We start from the raw sequence: 7,600 nt of genomic DNA, 5'->3' as shown, positions 1-7,600 counted from the left end.
ACCTCCTGAAGGTCAACAAAGGCAAGTGCAAGGTCCTGCACCTAGGCAGGAATAATCCCATGCACCAGGACAGGCTGGGGGTTGACCCGCTGGAAAGTAGCTCTGCAGAGAAGGACCTGGGAGTGCTGGTGGACAACAAGTTAAACATGAGCCAGCAGTGTGCCTTTGTGGCCAAGAAGGCCAATGGGATCCTAGGGTGCATTAGGCAGAGTGTTGCCAGCAGGTGGAGGGAGGTGATCCTGCCCCTCTATTCAGCCCTGGGGAGGCCTCACCTGGAGTACTGTGTCCAGTGCTGGGCTCCCCAGTACAAGAGAGACATGGCACTCCTGGAGAGAGTCCAGCGGAGGGCTACCAAGATGATTAGAGGGCTGGAGCATCTCTCCTATGAAGAAAGACTGCGAGAGCTGGGCCTGTTCAGCCTGGAGAAGAGAAGATTGAGAGGGGATCTCATCAACGTGTACAAGTATCTGAAGGGGGAGTGTCAAGAGGATGAGGCCAGCCTCTTCTCCGTGGTGCCCAGCAACAGGACAAGAGGCAATGGGCAGAAACTGAACCACAGGAAGTTCCACCTGAACCTGAGAAAAAACTTCTTCACTGTGAGGGTGACAGAGCATTGGAACAGGTTGCCCAGAGAGGTGGTGGAGTCTCCTTCGCTGGAGATATTCAAAACCCGTCTGGATGTGATCCTGGGCAATATGCTCTAGGTGACCCTGCTTGAGCAGGGAGGTTGGACTAGATGATCTCCAGAGGTCCCTTCCAACCTAAACAATTCTGTGATTCTGTGATTCTGTGCTTTTACATCTGTTTCAGGCACATGTACAGCAAAAACAATTACAAATCTTACAAAACAGACCACTGAAAAATTATAAAGATTACGAGATGAGTTATTGCTTTATCCCTTGGCCCCCCTCAACACTTCATACTAGGAAGATGACATCACTGGTCAAAAGAATAATTGGTTCTCCAGATATGTGACTGATAGTGAGAGTTTTTCTTCTCTTATTGATGTCTTTAACTGTATCACTTTGCCAACTGCAAATCTGCACAGGTAATAAAATACATGTGTGAAGACATATGTTTATACTGTTAATATTCTAATGATACTTTTACTTCATTTTAGGAATACAATTACTACAATCTGTTGCTGTGTCTCTAAGATTAGAAGAGAATCACTGGAAAAGGTTGGTCTAATAAGGAGGATATTTTGATAAACTGGATTCAAAAATACGTATGTTTTACAAGTAAGTTTCAATGATGAATTTGATTAGTTCATGATTTATTTTATGTTTTTAAAGGCTAATGAATTCAAAGTATTTATGCAGTGTTTTGTGTTCCAGAGGTGCTGTTAGTACTTAATATGGTCTTCTTATTTTCTGGAATAGTCTTAAAGAAATAAGTGCTATATCACAGCAGTAAGTGAAGGAATGCTGGATGATATAAACAAAGTATTATCAGGAAAATTGGACCAGTGATACTTATCTAATAAATTACTGTTTGGCAAACATTTCATAAATGCAAATTTTAATATCCATTTTTTCTTTCTAGTGATGCAGTTTTATGATTGCACTTTCAGCAGCAGTCCCTATTCATTGTCACCCACAAACATTTGGCTCTGATCTCTACCAGATAAAACTAAGCCTGGGCCTGGATAAGGGAGAAATAAGGGGAAAAGCCAGAGGTGTGTGTGAAAAAACGTACAAAGAATCAATCACAAGTGTCTACACCTTACAGAGTACTGAGTTACAAGGGACTGATATCTCAGTTTAAGCTCTAGAAGCGAGATCCATCAGACCTAACTTCAGCCACTTCAGTTAGCTGTCACCTAGGAGAGTTAGGGAGGCTCCCTGGGGGTTCAAGAACAAATAGGCTCATCTACAAAACAGTTAGGGGGAGTCACCCTCTGAAGGCATCTATTTCTATCCCATGACTGTGAAGGGAGCTCATTACCCAGATAAGCTTAGACCTGGCCAACTCTCAAACTTTTAACTTTTCATTCTACCCAAAGTTATCTGTAGTGCACATAGGTACTGGCCATAGTTTTCTTCATGAGCAAATAACCATGTGCAACAGAGACTATAGAACTACCCAAAAAGTATGAATCACAGAGCTTAATGTGTGATTGCTTTTTTGTATCCCACAGTAGTGTCTTGGCAAGTGAAGAGATGGATGTATGCAGGTGGGCCACTGGAAAAGTACAGAGCTACCCTTAATCTCATCTGGCTTTAAAAATAGGTTCAGTATGAATAATACATGAACTGTGCAATGGAGTTGGGGGAGAAGTCCATCATCCTCCAAGCAAAACCCATAAGCAAATCCCATACATGGTGCTAGATGCCTCAGGTTTCCTTTCTCATTTCAATTTTTTTCCTTAGATGTCATAAATTTTCTGTAAGCTGACAGCTGGAGTACATTGTTATGCCAAAGGATCCTAATTTTGCTCAGAGAACATTTCTTTATTTTTGCCAAGAAAACTCTGCATTTCCAGCAGCACTGAAGAAGTTTGCTTTGGGACCAAATGTTGAAAATACCTTCTTCTTACCATATCTGCAAAAGGTCTAGCAAACTATTTGGTGGATGCAAAGGTTTGGATATTCAGTGGCGAGTGATATCAAAATGCTAATTAATTCATACATTTAAAACAATTACTTTCAGCTCTCTCTGCAGTGTCAACAGAATAGTTTTCCTTCCAAAGACAACCCTGAACAACAACTTTTTGTTCAAGTAGAGAGCATAGAGTCTAGTCGGAGGCCTGGAGCTAGCATTGTCCCCCAGGGGTCAACACTGCGTCCAATCTTGTTCACTGTATTCATCGATGACCTGGAGGAAGGGAAAGAGTGCACTCCCAGCAAGTTGACTGATGATAACAAACTGGGAGGAGTGGCTGGGATGTGAGAGGGCTATGCTGCCATTCAGAGGGAGCTGGACAGGCTGGAGAGTTGGGCAGAGAGGAACCACATGAAGTTCAACAAAGGTAGGTTATTCCTGCACCTCGGGAGGAATAACCCCATGCACCAGTACAGGCTGGGGGTTGACCTGCTGGAAAGCAGCTCTGTAGGGAAGGACCTGGGAGTGCTGGTGGACAACAGGTTGACCATGAACCAGCAATGCGCCCTTGTGGCCAAGAAGGCCAATGGTCTCCTGGGCTACATTAGGCAGAGTGTTGCCAGCAGGTCGAGGGAGGGGATCCTGCCCCTCTACTCAGCCCTGGGGAGGCCACATCTGGAGTACTGTGTCCAGTGCTGGGCTCCCCAGTACAAGAGAGACATGGAGCTCCTGGGGAGAGTCCAGCGGAGGGCTACAAAGATGAAGGGACTGGAGCCTCTCTCCTCTGAAGAAAGGCTGAAAGAGCTGGGCCTGTTCATCCTGGAGAAGAGAAAACTGAGAGGGGATCTCATCAATGTGTACAAGTATCTGAAGGGAAGGTGTCAAGAGAATCACAGAATCACAGAATGGTTGAGGTTGGAAGGGACCTCTGGAGATTGTCTAGTCCAATCCCCTTACTCAAGCCGGGCCATCTAGAGCACATTGCCCAGGATCGCGTCCAGGCAGGTTTTGAATATCTCCAGCGAAGGAGACTCCACTACCTCTCTGGACAACCTGTTCCAATGCTCTGTCACCCTCACAGGAAAGAAGTTTCTCCTCCTGTTCAGACGGAACTTCCTGTGTTGCCATTTGTGCCTGTTGCCTCTTGTCCTGTCACTGGGCACCACGGAGAAGAGGCTGGCCCCATCCTCTCGACACCCTCCCTTCAGATACTTGTACACATTGATGAGATCCCCTCTCAGTTTTCTCTTCTCCAGGATGAACAGGCCCAGCTCTTTCAGCCTTTCTTCAGAGGAGAGAGGCTCCAGTCCCTTCATCTTTGTAGCCCTCCGCTGGACTCTCCCCAGGAGCTCCATGTCTCTCTTGTCCTGGGGAGCCCAGCACTGGACACAGTACTCCAGATGTGGCCTCCCCAGGGCTGAGTAGAGGGGCAGGATCACCTCCTTCCACCTGCTGGCAACACTCTGCCTAATGTAGCCCAGGAGACCATTGACCTTCTCGGCCACAAGGGCGCATTGCTGGTTCATGGTCAACCTGTTGTCCACCAGCACTCCCAGGTCCTTCCCTGCAGAGCTGCTTTCCAGCAGGTCAACCCCCAGCCTGTACTGCTGCATGGGGTTATTCCTCCCGAGGTGCAGGACCCTGCACTTGCCTTGGTTGAACTTCATGAGGTTCCTCTCCGCCCAGCTCTCCAGCTTCTCCAGCTCCCTCTGAATGGCAGCACAGCCTTCTGGTGGGTCAGCCACTCCTCCCAGTTTGTTATCATCAGCACACTTGCTGAGGGTGCACGCTGTCCCTTCCTCCAGGTCATTGATGAATATATTGAACAAGACTGGACCCAGGACTGACCCCCCCCTCTCTGGGGGACACCACCTAGCTACCAGCCTCCAGCTAAACTCTGTGCCACTGACCCCAACCCTCTGAACTCTGCCATCCAGCCAGTTCTCAATCCACCTCCCTGTCCACTCATCCAACCCACACTTCCTGAGTTTATCTATGAGGATGTGATGGGAGACAGGACCAAAAGCCTTGCTGGAAAGCTCATGTTTCCGCCCGGTTTCGAACCGAGGACCTTTCGCGTGTTAGGCGAACGTGATAACCACTACACTACGGAAACTGCTGATGTCCCCACTCTTCTCAGTGGTGCCCAACAACAGGACAAGAGGCAATGGGCATAAGCTGAAACACAGGAAGTTCCAGCTGAATATGAGGAAAAATTGTTTTCCTGTGAGGGTAACTGAGCACTAGCACAGGTTGCCCAGAGAGGCTGTGGAGTCTCCTTCCCTGGAGATATTCAAAAGCTATCTGGACGGGATCCTGGGCAGCACTCTCTAGCTGACCCTGCTTGATCAGGGCGGTTGGACTAGATGACATCCAGATGTCCCTTCCAACCTAAACCATTCTGTGATTAGCATACAAAACTCCATATTTAAGAAGCTAATTAGGCTTGCTTGTACAAAACTTACAGACTTTAACAAAGGTTGGTAAAAAGATTGTTCAGTGCTCGAGTCAAAGATGTTTGCTGATCTGGTTATTTTCTTGAAGAGAAGGCAAGCTTCAAATTCTTGCTAATCAGTGAGTTTCACAGTAGTCTGGTCATCTTGTGTATGCCAGTTATAATCCAGGTTTGTCTGGGTTTTGTCTAACTGAGCTCCACTCCCATCTCCCAAGGTGTCCTAGAGGCCCCAATATCTGCTGCGACTGTGCTCCAGGACCATCTTAACCTAGAAGGCCTTAAGCAGGGTGTGCCACCATGCACAATCGATACATACATGCATAAAATGATTTCACATCACATACACAATAAAAATCAGATGTCATATTGCACTGACAGTCATACCAAATTCCAGTGTGTCAGTAAATCTGATGCAGTAAAAAGAATGTATTAGATTGCTGCATTATGACAAATTTTGGGCCCCTAGTTAAAGAAGGATATTGCAAAACTGGAGAGTGTCCTGTTAAGGGCTACTAAGATGGACAGGGGCCTAGAGCTCATAGCCTGCAAAGAGAAGCTGAAGACTTTGGGCTTGCTTTGTCTGGTAGAGAGAAGGCTAAGGGGAAGGATCTAACGAATCTTAGCCTACAACTGCTTGAAGAGGCGATTGCAAAGAGGATGGAGTCAAATTCTTCTTGGTAGTGGCAGACAGGCCACAGATCACAGCTTTGGAAGTCCAGGTTGGATGTTAGGAAAAATCCTTCCTCTGGAGGGTAGTGCAGTACTGGAACCACTTAACCAGAGGCTGGGAATCCTCGTCTTTGGAGGTTTTCAAGACTTGACTGGACAAGGCCACTGTTGACTTGCTCTTCTGTTGTTGACAGTACCACTCTAAGGAGACTGGACTAGAGACCTCCAGATGTCCCTGCCCACCAGCATGTCTGTGGTCCTGTGAAATTAACTACACCGCTCGTGTGCAGTGGCTCTGATGCTACTAGAGCTCCTTTCAGCCCGGGGCATCAGGGCCTAAACTGTAGGGCATCAGTACTGTGCTTCCATCTGGGAATGTCCAGTGTAGCTTCATCCCTTTTTTACTCTTGTTTAGGTTGGAACTGCAATGTCAGCTGACCTGAGCCACAATTTGGATTAGCATGCAGTCCTTACCCTCTGTGAGCATCTTTGGTGGGGTAGGAGAGGTATGTGAGAGCTAACATACAGCTAAGCGCACAGCAAGGATCTGCTCACACTCCACTATCAGCTGGGAGTAACCTAATAGCAGTTGGTGGCACTGCTGCCATGGAGATCTGATTGTCCTCACTGTTCCTCCATTGCCTAGATCACAAAGAATACCTTTGTGATGGGATGTCAGGTTAGGATTTTAGCCTCCTGTTGTGGAATTTGAATGGGATACAGAAACCTTTTGCCATATTCCATAATTTGGTTATATTTACCAAAGCATCTTCAGCTCACATAGGTTCTCTAGGGAATGAGCCTGTACTAAATTAGGAGAATAATTGCATATTTCTCAATATTTGCTAGTCAGGTCTGCTGTTAGTGAACATGCTGTCATTTGCAAGCGTGGGGGATTTATGAATGTACATTATCTCCATTAGCATCAGTGAGAACAGTAACCATAAATCCCTTCACACCATTAATATACTAGAGTGTGTTATCTGCATTCCAGCGTGCCCAGCAGAACAGTAAAGCAAGACAAAGATTAGCAGTATTGCTTTCCACTCATCACTGGCAAATTACCATAAATAACTACCCTTACAACAAAAACAAAAAAGTAGATGATTAAGTATTTGCCTAGAGGCATATATGCAGTCTGAATATTTAGTTTAATTATCTCAGAAATGTGATAAGTCAAAAGTATTGTCTCAGCTACAGCTGTTATGAGATTTTCTTTTCTTTGTAAAGGAGAATTTTACAAGTTTGAGTTATTATCTCTGATACTTTTTAATATTTTTGGACAAAATAAGAGAAGTAAAAAGTTTCTTTTGTCATTTTAAGTTGATTGTACTTGTTTTACTTAGAGGGCTGGAATCTTAACCGCATCCCAATTGAACATTTAACTTCTGCCTACCTAATATTTACTCTAAAGATAGATTTGCTGAATTTATCTTTCTTCATTTCCTGATATGAAGTACTGCTCTGCCCAGGGCTGCAAGGCCATCTTGGAGGTGGTTGCATTTCACCCTGACTGCAGAAATGGTCCGTACACAACTTGTCAGAAATGCAGAAGGGATGAAACAGGCTCTTGTTATGACAGGCAGCACAGGTGGCAGGACATACCATTAAAGATATCCTCAGACTTGCCATCATAAGGCCTTATTTTTCAGTTGCTTAAAACTTTTTCAAACTTTTTTCACCTATCTTGAAACTTTGAGTCCTTGGTATCTCTCTTGGGTTGCTTTTCTTTGGAAATTTTTAACAAAAACAATTTAGAAACAATTTGTTTAAAAAGAGGCAGAGAATTTGTTTTTCGCATATTAAAATGCTTCATTCTGGTGCGTTAGCAGTCTCCTGTGCTGGAGCAGACTGGTCTCAGCCACCTTGTACTGATACTACAGAAATTCCCAGTGCTAATGCAGTTTTGACCCTCTGAAAACTACTGTTCAC

The 7,600-nt window shown here is 45.3% G+C and overlaps 1 non-coding gene across 1 annotated transcript; it reads right to left on the bottom strand.

The window, feature by feature from the left end:
- Positions 1–4,587: 4,587 nt before the first annotated feature.
- Positions 4,588–4,660, bottom strand: TRNAV-AAC (transfer RNA valine (anticodon AAC)). The gene has a single exon. It is a non-coding gene; the product is annotated as a tRNA-Val (tRNA).
- Positions 4,661–7,600: the final 2,940 nt, after the last annotated feature.

Source organism: Struthio camelus, chromosome 1, assembly GCF_040807025.1.
Source record: "Struthio camelus isolate bStrCam1 chromosome 1, bStrCam1.hap1, whole genome shotgun sequence".
NCBI classification, from domain to species: domain Eukaryota; kingdom Metazoa; phylum Chordata; class Aves; order Struthioniformes; family Struthionidae; genus Struthio; species Struthio camelus.
This window is presented reverse-complemented; position numbering and strand designations above follow the sequence as displayed.